Source organism: Papio anubis, unplaced genomic scaffold (genome assembly GCF_008728515.1).
Source record: "Papio anubis isolate 15944 unplaced genomic scaffold, Panubis1.0 scaffold514, whole genome shotgun sequence".
Lineage (NCBI taxonomy): Eukaryota > Metazoa > Chordata > Mammalia > Primates > Cercopithecidae > Papio > Papio anubis.
Genome location: NW_022165344.1, coordinates 27,783 through 41,985, shown reverse-complemented (window position 1 = coordinate 41,985; position 14,203 = coordinate 27,783). Strand labels below are relative to the sequence as shown.

At 38.7% G+C, this 14,203-nt stretch overlaps 1 pseudogene; it reads left to right on the top strand.

Moving 5' to 3' along the window:
* The first annotated feature begins 3,404 nt into the window (after positions 1-3,404).
* On the top strand, positions 3,405-4,387 carry LOC116273286 (annotated as a pseudogene).
* The last annotated feature ends 9,816 nt before the right edge of the window (positions 4,388-14,203 follow it).

Genomic DNA, 14,203 nt, shown 5'->3' with positions numbered 1-14,203 from the left:
AGAAAATGCACTTTACAAAATTCAACACTTTTTTCCACCATAAAAACTTTCAACAAATTAGGTATGGAAGAAATGTATCTTAACACAATAAAGGTCATACATAACAAGCCCACATCTAACAACATACTCAGTGGGGAAAAGTTGAAAGCTTTTCCTCAATAATCAAGGACAAAACAAGAATACCCACTCTTCCCACTTCTTTTCAACATAGTACTAGATGTTCTAGCCAGAGGAATTAGGCAAGAATAAGAAATAAAGGACATCTTAACTGGAAAGGAAGGAATGCAATTGTCTGTTTGCTTATAACATGATATTTTATATAGAAATACCTGAACACTCCACCAAAACCTGTTATAACTGATAAACTAATTCAGTGAAGTTGGAGAAAACCAAATCATATTGTAAAGATCAGTAGTGTTCCTGTACACTAACAAATTATCCAAAAAGGAAATTAATAAAGAATCCCATTTACAATAGCTACAAAAAATACTACTTAGGAGCAAATTTATTTAAGAAGATGAAAGATCTATATGCAGAAAACTACAAAACATTGATAAAGAAATTGGTAAAAACACAAACAGAAAGTTATTCCATGTTCATGAATCGGAAGATGTAATATTAAAATGTCCATACTATCCTTAAACAATCTACAGATTCAATAGAATCCCTATCAAAATTGTAATAATATTTTTCACATAATTAGAAAAAAAAATCTTAAAATTTACATGGAACCACAAAACACCCTAAATAGCCAAAGCAATCTTGACCAAAACCAACAAAGCTAGAGACATCACATTACCTGACTTAAATATATATTACAAAGCTATAGTAATCAAAACATCATGTTTCTGGCATAAAAACAGACATGTCAACCAAAGAAGCAGGATACAGAGTCCAGTAAACATCCATGAATTTGTAAGTAATTGACGATTAGTCAAGATGTATAGAACACACAATGGGGAGAGAACAGTCTCCTCAGTGAATGGTCTTGGAAAAACTGGATACCTGCATGCAGAAGAAAGAATTTAAAAACTTATCTCACACCATGTACAAAAATAAACTCAAAATAGACCAAAAACTTAAATATAAGACCTGAAACTGTAAAGGTACTAGAAAAAAAGAAGGTAAAAGCTCCACGACATAGACCTGAGTAATTATTTTTTGAGTATCACCCGCAAAGCACAGGCAATGAAAGCAAAAATACAGATGGAATAGCATTAAACTAAAATGCTTCTCACAGTGAAGTAAACAATTAACAAAGTGAAGAGACAACCTGTAGAGTAAGAGTAATATTTGCAAACCATATATCTGATAAGAGGATAATATCCAAAATTTATAAGGAACTTAAAAACTCAATAGTTAGAAAAATAACACGGTTATAAAATGGGCAAAGAACCTGAGGAGACATTTCTCAAAAAACACATAAATGCCCAATAGTTTCATTTAAAAATATTCAACATCACTAATCATCAGCGAAATAAGAAATAAAACCACAAGAAGATATTACCTCATAGCTAATAGAATGGCTATCATCAAAAAGACAAAAGTAACAAGTGTTGACAAAACTATGAATACTGTACACTAATGGTGGGAATGTAAATTAGTATAGCCATTATCTAAAACAGTATGGAAGTTCCTCAAAGACTAAAAATAGAAATGTCATATTATCTAGTAATCCCCCTACTGGGTAAACATCAAAAGATTGAAATCAATGTGCTAAAGAGATATGTGCTGTCCCATGTTCACTGCAGAATTATTCACAAGAACTAAGATATGGAGTCAACCTATGCATCCATCAGTGGATGAATGGAGGAAGAAAATGTGGTATATATACACAATGGAATACTGTTCAATTTTTTTCAAATACAAAGTTGTATTAATTTTCAATAAACAGCAAAAAACAGAGTCAGGCTGGGCGTGGTGGCTCACGCCTATAATCCCAGCACTTTGGGAGGCCGAGGCGGGTGGATTACCTGAGGTCAGGAGGTTGAGACCAGCCTGGCCAACATGGTGAAACCCTGTCTGTACTAAAAATACAAAAATTACCTAGGCATGGCGGTGTGCACCTGTAATCCCAGGTAGTTGGGAAGGTGAGGCAGGAGGATCACTTGAAACTGGGAGGCGGAGGTTGCAGTGAGCTGAGATCATGCCACTGCACTCCAGCCTGGGCGACAAGAGCAAAACTCCATCTCAAAAATGAAAAAACAAACAAACAAACAAAAAACGAAGTGGAGTCAATGCACTTTAATTTTTAAATCTAACACAATGCTTACCACAAACTATGCTCAATAAATAAAAACACATTATTAATGGAGTAAGATTATTCTTGAGATTCTCTAGGGTTGTGTGTGTGTTTTAAACAAAACTGAGTGGTAGGTAAAGAAAGACACCCTACAAACGTGACTGAGAAGGGCTCAAAGAAAAGAACAGCCAAGGAGGAGTGTCCCCAAATACCAAGTTAGCAAAATTTTTCAAAGCAGTCTAGAAATCAGAGCTCACTGGGTTTGGAGATAATCCATGTTCAGGGCCTCATAATGAAATCTTCCCACATTTCCAGATTCTTGATATGGAATCTGTCACAATTTCAAGGATCTTCTGCCAAAGAAAAGGAGATCACTTCTGTTGCCTAAAATGGCCTATGTCTCCTAAATTTCCTTTGACTCTGTCACTAATATAGCAAGGGTTCATTCCAGCAAAGGATTACTACTGAGGACCAACTCCTCTCTGGTTTAGATTTTCCTTTCATAAACACATTGACCCTTGCCAAGGAGAGCTCTAAGTTTATCCAGTTTCCTTTCTTTTTATCCCCCCTATACAACTCTGCTTGGCTACAAAATCTAGGACTCTCACAGCAATGGCAGCATTGGTCAGAAGGTAAGTGCCAGTTCTAATGCAAGAACTCTCTAAAGTTCAATGGTCACAATTTCTTTTTTAAATCACTTCATCTGCTACGACTTTTTTTTCTCTTTATCTTACCAATTATTTCTTTTAAAACACAATCCTCCGAGCTACATTCTAAGCACCAAGTTTTTTGACCAATGTATCTCTGGTATCCTCATCTTTTTGCAGATCTATGTCATCTTGTCGGGACCAAATGGGGTATCTATCAGCTCTCTGACCAGCTGCTAAGAAGGAAGAAGTAGCCTCCAACTCACCAATAGTTTTTAAGAAGGCCTGTGTAACTGTTGGTAGATCCAAGTTAAATTTTTCAATTAACTGCCGAATGATTGTAATGGCAGCTCCCACCCCCGGAAGTCCCCCTCCTTCTCTGTCTCTCCCCGCTCCTCCTCTTTCCCATTCTCACCTTTCTGCTCCTGCTGTGTTTCTGTCTTCCTCAGGCATGGGCAAATTATCATCACACATTGTTGTATGTATTTCAAAATCAGGGCTCTTGACTCACTTGTTGGAAGTGCCTTTCCGGGAGTCCTGGACTGTTCTTTCAGCTCAGTTTTCCATCTCTCTGCAAGATGCTGACAAAAACATGCTTCTGATTCAATGCCTCCACTTAGTTGTAACAATACGTTTATCAGAACTGCCTGGCATCCTCCTGAAAAAGACTTTCAATAGGGCCCAGTATGTTTCACTTCATCCTGAAGTTTTCTCAAGCATCTTCTAAGATGTTTAAGTACTCTTTCGCAGTGGCACTAGGAGCCAGCAGAGGAACAGACACACATTCTCTCAAGATGTCTCTCCAGCAGTACTTTTCCCTCTTTGTTTCCAAGGCCTTGGCTTTTCTCATCATTTCCAGTGTATATGAGCAAGACACAATGCTATCACACATCCCCCTGCAGCTTTAAAAAGAAGCAAAAGTAAGCAGTATTTCCAGCCAGGCCACCAAGCACCATCATGTACCTGCCTGACAGTCCAAAGCCAGCATTATAGGTAACTCTGGCAGGACTAATCCCCTTCATTGCTCCACCACTGGTCCTGCTAATAACAAAGGCTTATATTCCCATATTAGCGTTTACTCAGATGGAGTCAGTTTCGTATCCTTCTTGTGGTGGTCAGATGGGGTTTTGCTCTACCAGAAGGCAGTCCAGCCAAACCCGACTTCCTTAATTTAGCTAATAGTACAGTTCCTGTTGTGTTTTCATGGTATGCCTTATTTCTTAAACACTCAGTGAAGCCACAGTCACAGTAATAGGTAATGGGGAGAGCATTACACATTGAACTTTTTCTCTTACCACATTATCCCAACTGGTTTAAAGCCCTGAGGAGAGTAGTCACTTTATTGGCCACTCTTTCATTTGTAATCGCTTTAGTGTTAAAAATATTTACTCAGACAGGACCTAAGAGACCTGGTCAAGTAGAAAAGGTATAAATCTACACTGTAGATAACACTGGTATACTGGCTACAACTTTTTCTACTTCTGTTTGTCTCTTCCCCCCACCCTGCTCCCCCCACCTAACTGCCCCCCACCCCCGCCACCAATGATAATTTATTCTTCGCACATTATTCTTCATTTCCAGAAGTTGTTATTTCATAATGAGAAGTGACAACATGCTAGCAGCCCTCGCTCTCGGTGCCTCCTCAGCCTTGGCGTCTACTCTGGCGGCACTTGAGGAGCCCTTCAGCCCGCCACGGCACTGTGGGAGCCCCTCTCTGGGCTGGCTGAGGTCGGAGCCGGTTCCCTCTGCTTGCTGGGAGGTGTGGCGGGAGAGGCGCGGGCGGGAACCGGGGTTGCGCGCCGTGCTCGCGGGCCAGCGCGAGTTCCGGGTGGGCATGGGCGTGGGCTCGGCTGGCGCCGCCGGCCCCGGTCAATGAGTTCCGGGTGGGCGTGGGCGTGAGCGAGTTCCGGGTGGGGTGGGCGTGAGCTCGACTGGCGCCGCCGGCCCCGGGCAATGAGGGGCTTAGGACCGAGGCCCGCAGCCGCAGGGGATGCGCCGGGTCCCCCAGCACTGCCGGCCGCCAGCACCGCGCTCGAATTCTCGCCGGGCCTCAGTTGCCTCCCCGCGGGGCAGGGCTCGGGACCTGCAGCCCGCGACCGAACGGGGCGAGCGGGCATTTTCCTTCACGTAGGCCCGAAAGGCCACGTCGCCCGCGTCCGTGAAGGCAGCCCCGCGAGCGGCTACGACTCGGGCTCCGCGGCGCGCTCGGCCAGGGTCCTGCCCTGCGTCTGTGCCCGGGTGGGCCGCCCAGGCGGGGCCCAGCGATAGGCCGCCCGCCCCGGCCGCTGCAGCCTTCCACGCCGCCAGGACGCACTGCGCAGGCAAAGCCGCCCGAGGGCTCCCGCACCCCGCCCTCTATGCGGCCGCCGCATGGCGGGGCTGGGCCGCACGTAGAAGGACGTGGAGCTGCCGTCCTCCCTCGCGAACAGAGTTGAGGAATGGTTGGGCCCGTTGGGGTTTTTGCCGAAATCCATCGCTTCCACCTGTCTTACGCCGGGCACCAGAGGAGCCGCCCCCTCCCGAGCGCCTAGCACGCAGAGAGCGACAGATTGAGCCTCTACTAATTTTTAGAAAGAAAATAACCCTCTTATTTGTGACAACATGGATGAATCTGGAGAATGTTATGCTAAATGAAAGAAGCCAGGTACAGAAAGACAAATACTGCATGCTCTTAATTATATGTGGAATGCAAAAAAGCTTAACTCATAGAAGCAGAGTAGAATGGTGATTACCAGAGGCTGGGGGCAGGGGAGGCAATAGGGAGACGTTTGCCAAGGAGTACAAAACTTCAGTTAGGAGGAATATGTTACCACGCAAATGGTAATCAAAAGGAAATAGGAGTGGCTATACATATATCAGACAAAGTAAACTTAAGTCAAAAGTTGTCGCTAGAGACAAAGAAGGTTATTACATAATGATAAAAGGGTGAATTTAACAGAAAGATAGAATAATTGTAAACGTATATGCATCCAAAAACTTTACAGCACCTAAAGTTAATATTGAGAGAGAAAAAAGGAGAAATTGACAGCAGTAGAACAATGATAAGAAACGTTAACACTCCACTTTGAATACTAAATTGAACATCCAGGCAGAAAATCAAGAAATAGTGAACTTGAACAACACTGTTAGCCAAATGGGCTTAACAGACTTGTACAGAACTTTTCACCCAACAGCAGAAGAATACACATTCTTTTTAAGTGTACAAGGAACATTCTCCAAAATACATCACATGTTAAGCCACAAAACAAGTTTTAACCAGTTTAAGGAGATCAAAATTATATGAAGTATCTTTTCTGACCACAATGAAGTGGAACTAGAAATCAGTAACAAGAAAGGGGGACAATTTACAAATACATGGAAACTAACATACTCTTAAAAACTACTGGATCAAAAAGTGATTTTTAAATACATCTTGAACTGAAGAAACATACTAAAAGTTATGGGATGCAATAAAAGCAGTAATGCGAAGAAAGTTTGTAGTGATAAATGCCTAAATTTAAAAAGTGGAAAGATATCAAACAACTGTACACATCAAGGAATTACAAAAAGAAGCAGCAGCTAAGCCAAAGCTGGCAAAAGGAAAAAATAATAGGGATTAGAATAGAAACAAATCAAATGGAAAGTAGAAAAACTATAGAAAAATACCAAAAATAAACATTGTTTTTTAGAAAAGAATAAAATTGGCAAACTCTTAGCTATACTAAGAAAAAAAGAGTAAAGAAACAAAAGCAGAATTAGGAGTCATTACAACAGATCACTCAGAAATAAAAAGGATCATAAGAGACTATTATGAACAATTATATACCAACAAATTGGATAACACAGGAAATGGGTAAATTCCTAGAAACATACAACCTACTAAGGCTGAACCAAGAAGAAATGGAAAGCCTGAACATACCAATTACAAAGAGATTAAAGTAGTAATAAAATGCCTCCCAGCAAAGAAAAATCTAGGACCAATTTGCTTCACAACTGAATTCTACCAAACATTCAAAGAAGAAATAACACCAATCCTTCCTAAACTTTTCCAAAAAATAAAAATAGAGGAAATGCTTCCAACTTCTTTATGAGTCCAGCAGCGCTCTAATACCAAAACCAAAGACACCACAAGAAAAGAAAACTATAGGCTAATATCTCTGATTAACATACATGCAAAATATCTTTGATAAATTGCTAGCAAACCAAATTCAACAACACATCAAAAAGTTTATACACCATGACCAAGTGAGATTTATCATTGGGATACAAGGTTGGTTTAATACATGCAAAACAATCAATATAATAAACCACATTAAGAGAATGAAAGATTAAAACCACATGATCATCTCTATAGATGCAATAAGCACATTTAATGAAGTTTAATATCCTTTCATGGTTAAAAAAATCCAAGGAAAATAGATATAGAAAATGCTGTGGTATGAATGTTTGTGTCTCTAAAGTTGAAACCTAAACCCCAATGCAATAGTATTAAGAGATATGGGCTTTAGGAGATGATTAAGTCAGGAGGGTTTCTCCCTCAAAAATGGAATTAGTGCCTTTGTAAAAGAGGCCTAAAACAGCTTGTTCATCCTTCTACCATGTAAGAATAAGAAGATGCCATCTTGAAACAGAGAACAAGCTCCCACCAGACAATCGGCTAGTGCCTTGATCTTGGACTTGTCAGCCTCCAGAACTGCGAGCAATACATTTTTCATGTTTATAACTTCTTATTGTAAGGTATTTTGTTATTGCAGCCCAAACAAATAAAGATGGCAGGAAATTTCCTCAACATAATAAAGGCTGTTTATGACAAGTCCACAATGAATACCATTATCAATGAGGGAAACTGAAATCTGCTAAGGTCTGGTAAAAGAAAAGGATGTTCCCTCTTGCCACTTCTATTTAACACAGTACTGAAAGTACTAGCAAGAGTAATCAGAGAAGAAAGAAAAGCCATACAAATCAGAAAGGAAGAAGTAAAAGTGTCTCTGTTTGCATATAATATGATCCTTTTCTTAGAAAACTGTAAATACTCCACCAAAAAAACTTTTTAGCAATAATAAATTCAGTAAAGTTACAAGATATGAAATCAACATAAAAATCAGCTGGTTCCATTCACTAACAAAGAAATATCTAAAAAGGAAGTCAAGAAAACAATACCATTTACAAGAGCTACAAAACAGAACATACTTAGGAATAAATCTAACAAGGGAAATAAAAGATCTGTACCACCTTTTCACAAAAAATTTTTTTTTTAGAGATGGGGTCTTGCTATGTTGCCCAGACTGGTCTCAAACTCCTGGCCCCAAGTGGCCTCCCAAATTGTTGGGATTACAGGTGTGAATCACCATGCCTGGTTCAGGTAAAAGATCTGTATACTGAAAACTATAAAAATTGATGAAAGAAATTAAAGAGGGCATTAATATATGGAAAGAAGACCCCATCTCTAAAAAAAAAAATCCTAAAATATTAGTCAGGCATTGTGGCACAGGCCTGTAGTTCCAGCTACTGGGGAGGCTGAGGAGGGAGGATCACTTGAGCCCAGGAATTTGAGGGTTCCATGAACTATGATCACACCACTGCACTCCAGCGTGGGTGACAGAGTGAGACCTCTCAATAAATAAGTAAATAAATAGATATCCTGTGTTTTGTGTGGAAGAATTAATACTGTTAAAATTTCTATATATCCTAAATGATCAATAGATTTAACACTATTTAGAAATTTTAATGGCATTTTCCACAGAAAAAAAAATACTAAAATTTGTATAAACCCACAAAAAGTTTTAAATATCAAAATAGTATTAAGAAAGAAAAATAAGGTTGGAGCATCATACTTCCTGACTTCAAAATTTATGGCAAAGCTATAGAAATCAAACAGAATGGTCCTGGCATAAAAGTCAACACATAGACCAATGGAACAAAATAAGGAGCTCATAAATAAACCATCTCCTGGAGTCTCAGATACGCCAGTCTCACCAGTGTTCCTTTCTGTGGATTGTCTCCTTTTTTTATTGTGTTTTGTTGTTATTACTGTTTTTGCTCCACTGTGTTGCCTCACATTCTTTAATGTGCCTTTGAGTCCTCTTAGAGATATTTTCATTTGTGGATAGCTATTTATTTTCTTTGGTGGGGGATAAAGGCTAGTATCTCCAATTTTACCATCTTGATGACACTCCCCACCACAATTTGTTTCCATATCTTGACTATTGTAAACAATGCTTCAATGAATAGGGAAGCACATATATGTTTACAAGGTGGTGATTTCATTTCCTTTGAGTATATACCCAGAAGAGGGATTGCTGGGTCATATATTAGTTCTATTTTTAAAAAATTTCTAGAGGAAACTCCACAGTTTTCCAATATGACTGCACCAATCTACATTTCCATCAACAAATGGGTTTTCTTTACTATACACCCTCACCAACACCTGTTATATCTTGTCTCTTTGATAATGGCTATCCTAGCAGTTGTGAGATGGTATCTCATGGTTTTGATTGTCATTTCCCTGATGACTAATGATGTTGGACATTTTTATATTTCTGTTGGCCATTTGTATGTCTTCTTTTTAGATGTGTCACTGGTGACCACATTCCTACTCCACAGGATCTTCCTCAACGGAAACCATCTCCTGTTGCTAGCAAGCTGGCCAGCTGATTAAAAGAGCTGAACTGCATGAATCTGCTAATTCCCATGATTTCTCCTTAATATGTTACTTACCTACTTTTTATTTTCTTTCATTCACTAAGTCATTTGAGACTGACAGCTTTGCAGGTAGCAGTAGTGTGTGCTTCTATTGTGGAATATACTTGCGTAGCGTTTTTGATTCGTTTAACAGTGCACTGGTGAAGAGGATGTGTTAGAGCAACATTAGTAAACTACTTGAAAATAATTGTTTGTATTATCTAACTCCAAGTGTAGTACTGGTTCAAACAAGTAACCAGCAAGTTTTAAAATTTTAATGTTTTGGCTTTCATTACTTCATCTTAATTACAGCTTTGTATGTTACTCTTATTTAATATAATCTCTATTGTATTGATTTCTTCTGTATTTACCTTAAACAGAAGTTTAAGACTACAAGTTAGAAGAAAGGTCACATATTTCAAATACAACTAGATAGGTCTCCACAAGATTTGTGTCTCTGCTTGAACTTGAATGGCCTTAAACCTGTTTCAGCTTTAACAGTAGAATTTTACTTGGGCAATATTTCCCTGTTCTGGTGTAACTTATGTGTCTCTAGTGCTTAGCAGCTGCCGTTGAAGCTAATATTCTTATTCAGTTCTGTAGAGTCAGAATACCTTTTGTTGTTGAAGATGTGAATGAAGTATGCATGTGCGTTGACTGTTGAATTCACTTTTGTGCCATTTTTGTAAATACAATAGTTTTGCACAGCCTCTCACAAATGTCTGTATTTATTTCACATATTTAAAAAGTAGATAATGTGCCAACCAGAAGCTCAAGAGTTCCTAAACAAAACTCTGTAAGTCATTATAGCTTTTGTATCATAAGAGTAGTTTACAATCTCGGGCTTATAGAATACCAAACTGAAATCTTAGTTCAATCTGTCATAGACTTAAGCTTTTCATTTGTTACTAATATCCACGACATTCAGTGGCCTTGTGCAAATACGATGTGTTGCTTAGGAATAGCTTTTGTCCTATGCAGAACCTTTCATTTTGATTTTTATGAAAGTTACAATTCATATAATTTATATAAACTTTTTAAATGTAGAAACTTTTTACTTCCACACTCAACTTTGGAGACACTAGAGTAAAAGGCTTCAATACTCTGCATTCCATGCCCCCTGCCACCCACTTGTTTTCCCCTTTGTTCTTCGACTCAAATGGTATTGGGTTGTTTGTTCTATACAGAAACATATCCTTACTCTTTTATATAACACAGTAATGATGTTTTCCTTCTAATTTCTCAGTTGTTAAACTCTCTCTCTCTTTTTTTTTTTTTTTTTTTTTTTGAGATTAGGGTCTTGCTCTGTCACCTGAGCTCTAGTGCAGTAGTGCAATCATGGCTCACTGCAACCTTACTCCTAGGCTCAAGTTAACTATTCTTAATCCTTTATTATTACTAATATTATACAATTGTTTAAATAAAAGGAACTTTATGATGAAACAGTACAGAATGCTGGCTCAAGAACCTATGTCAAGATGAGCTGAATTTTGGTAAATTTTTTAGGAATTATGACAAGCTAATAGAATTGGTCTTGTGACAATGAGAGGAATTTACATGACGGGTAAAACTTAGTCATATTAAAAATGTTTAGATATTTGCTTCTATAGGTGTCCACTTTAGTGAAATACCAATTTAGTTTTACTTGTGGCTTATCTAGTTAGTAAGAACTCTAACAGACTTTATTGGGACAAGTGTACCGCTCTTGTAGGAGGTCCTCTCACAAGCAGTTGTAATGCCATGCCATGATACTTAGGATCAGAAGCTTGAGATGTTACTATTTTTCTCTTCACCTTTGACTTGCAGAGAGCCTCTGCTTTTTGGATCCAGGCATCTTTTCTGAATCCTGTTCCCATTAGTATACCTGCTCTCCTATGATCCCAAATCGTAGTCAATGGTGCCTCGAACACAGCACCTTCAGGTAAAGGCTGCCTAGTGCTCCGGGGAAAGCTGGCTGATTATCTCCCTGCTCTACTCACCCTAAAAGGCAGAAAAGCAACATAGTCACTCCTGTGCTCATTTGTAATTGTAAAGATCAGTTATATATAGATTTGTAATGAGAGCAAGTATATACTCATTATAGGATCAATTTAAGAAGTTTAAAATATCCCGAAGTAGAATTTCTATATCTAGTCTTCTGTTTTTGTTTTTGTTTTTTTTCATGAATATTTGCAAGTGATTACCCTTAACTTCACACATGACAGATTAATCTGGAAGATCAGAGAGACCACGTTATTCCTGATCGTGACAGAATTGCTCCTGTGGTTTGGGACAAGTAACAAAACATCTGCGTGAGTTTTGTTTGTAAAATACGCTATTAATATTTGACCTACCTCAAAACGTGTTGAGGATCTGTGAAATACTAAGTGCCCAAAATAAAATATTGCTGATTTTTTTTTTACTAAAAGTAAATTTCCTCATTAAGCCAACCTGCCTTCTGTAAGTCACAGTGCTTAAATCTCAGGATTTTTCATTAGGAGAGACCTGTCGTTAAGGATTTGCAGGTATAATTGCTTAGCCTCCATTATTGGTGATTGGGATAGAGAGGTTTTACATTTTTCTGTTTTCCGTCCTGCCTCAAAGCTCAGTTTATTGGAGACATTTGTAAGCTATTGGATCATCACTTGAATCAAGATTTCAAGTAGTGAAATTAATTGTCCATTTCTTATTATTTCAAAGCTATAGTCTGAGAAATGGCTAATTTTAATAACTGTCCTATCATAAATTAATGTTGGGATAAACTGAAGTTGGAGATAAATACTTCATGAAAACTAACTAAAGTCTGACACAAATTACCTGTTTTATGTCCAATAGCTACTACATTTGATAGAACAGTTTTGAGAAACATTTCATTCTTGAAGGCAACATCTGACATGGTTCTCAGCAAGTTGGAATAGTAAGGATTGTTGGGTTGTTTTGATGAGTGGAAGCAACATGTTTGTAGCATACAAGTTATTTAATAATCTTGTGCTGTTGACCTAAAAATATGTCTTAACTCTTCATCAAGGCAAGCCTGGTGAAGCCTTTACTTGTTACTACTTCAACAGTTGGAATTAGTTGCTCTTTTTACTTGATGAAACAAAATTATACCTCTGAATATTTATGGATACTTTTTACAAAATCAGGCTTGTGTTCTTAATCCAAATTAGTAAAGTTTTATGGAAGCTGAAATATAATACAGTAGTCTCCCCTTATCTGCAAGAGATACATTCCAACACCCCTAGTGGATGCCTGAAACCTCAGATAGTACTCAACCCTTTATAGACGATGTTTTTTCAATCTGACAACCAAGGCGGCTACTAAGCGACTAAGGGGCAGGTTGTACACAACCTGTGTGGACAAGCAGGACAAAGGGATGATGCACACCCCGGGCAGGACAGAGCAGGAGGATCATGAGATTTCATCACTCCATGGCTTGTAATTTATTTTATTTTATTATTATTATTATTTTTTTTTTTGAGATGTAGTCTCACTCTATCACCCAGGCTGGAGTACAGTGGTGTGACCTTGGCTCACTGCAGCCTCTGCCCTCTGGGTTCAAGCAATTCTCCTGCCTTGGTCTCCGAGGTAGCTGGGAATGCAGGTGCCCACCACCATGCCCAGCTAATTTTTGTATTTTTAGTAGAGACAGGGTTTCACCATGTTGGCCAGGCTGATCTTGAGCTCGTGACCTCAGGTGATCCATCTTCCTTGGCCTCCCAAAGTGCTGAGATTACAGGCATGAGCCACCGTGCCTAGCTGGCTTGTGATTTAAAACATGAATTGTTTATTTGTGGAATTTTCCACATAATACGTTTGGACCAAGGTTGCCTCGGGTAACAAACTATGGAAAGTGAAATTGCAGATAAAGGGGGTTACTGCTCCTGTGCTCTAAAATTGGCGTTTGGGTGATTGGGAGCAGGTAGCCAATGGGAAGAGCACTTCTGAGTGATAACGAAAGCAGTTTCTTTGGTGGACTTTTTACATTCTCCAATGTTCAAGCATATTTTCCACTTTCCATTTTCTCTTTCACCTCATGTTGCCTCATCATCCCTCATCCCTGCTTATTTCTTAAGCCCATTGATGGCACTCATTAAATTGTGTTTAGGGCTAATGAATCATTGTTCCTTAATATCCTTTTCAACATGCCACAATTTAGAACCCATTTAAAATTTTCTAAAACAATATCCTAATCTGAGTATTAACTAATTTGAACCACATTCCCAACACTAACTCAGCACACACTGCCAGTCTTCCCCAATATCTCCTCTCAATTCCCCACCACACTATAAAATTGGAATCAGAAATCTCACTCTCATTGTTCATCTAAGAATAAAAACATGGATTTTAACACTGTTTTACTAGTTTCAGCCTTCTAAGTATGTAGTCCTCTAGGTATTCTGCAGATCACCGGTGGTCTTGATAGTTATTAATATACTTTCATATTATGTTATTTTTCAACCAAATCGCAGTTGGAAAAAAACCTCTTTAATATTATGCCCTTGGATCTGTTACTTCATCACTAATACTTGTGATGCAATAGGACGCTTCACCTGTACTAAAAGGGCCAAGAACAAATGCCTTGTTTTGTTGTCGTTGTTGTTAAACATGTCTATAGAGTTGGCAGTTAATGCTGAATTTGTCAAATAGCCCTTCCAAAATTAAACTTGTATTT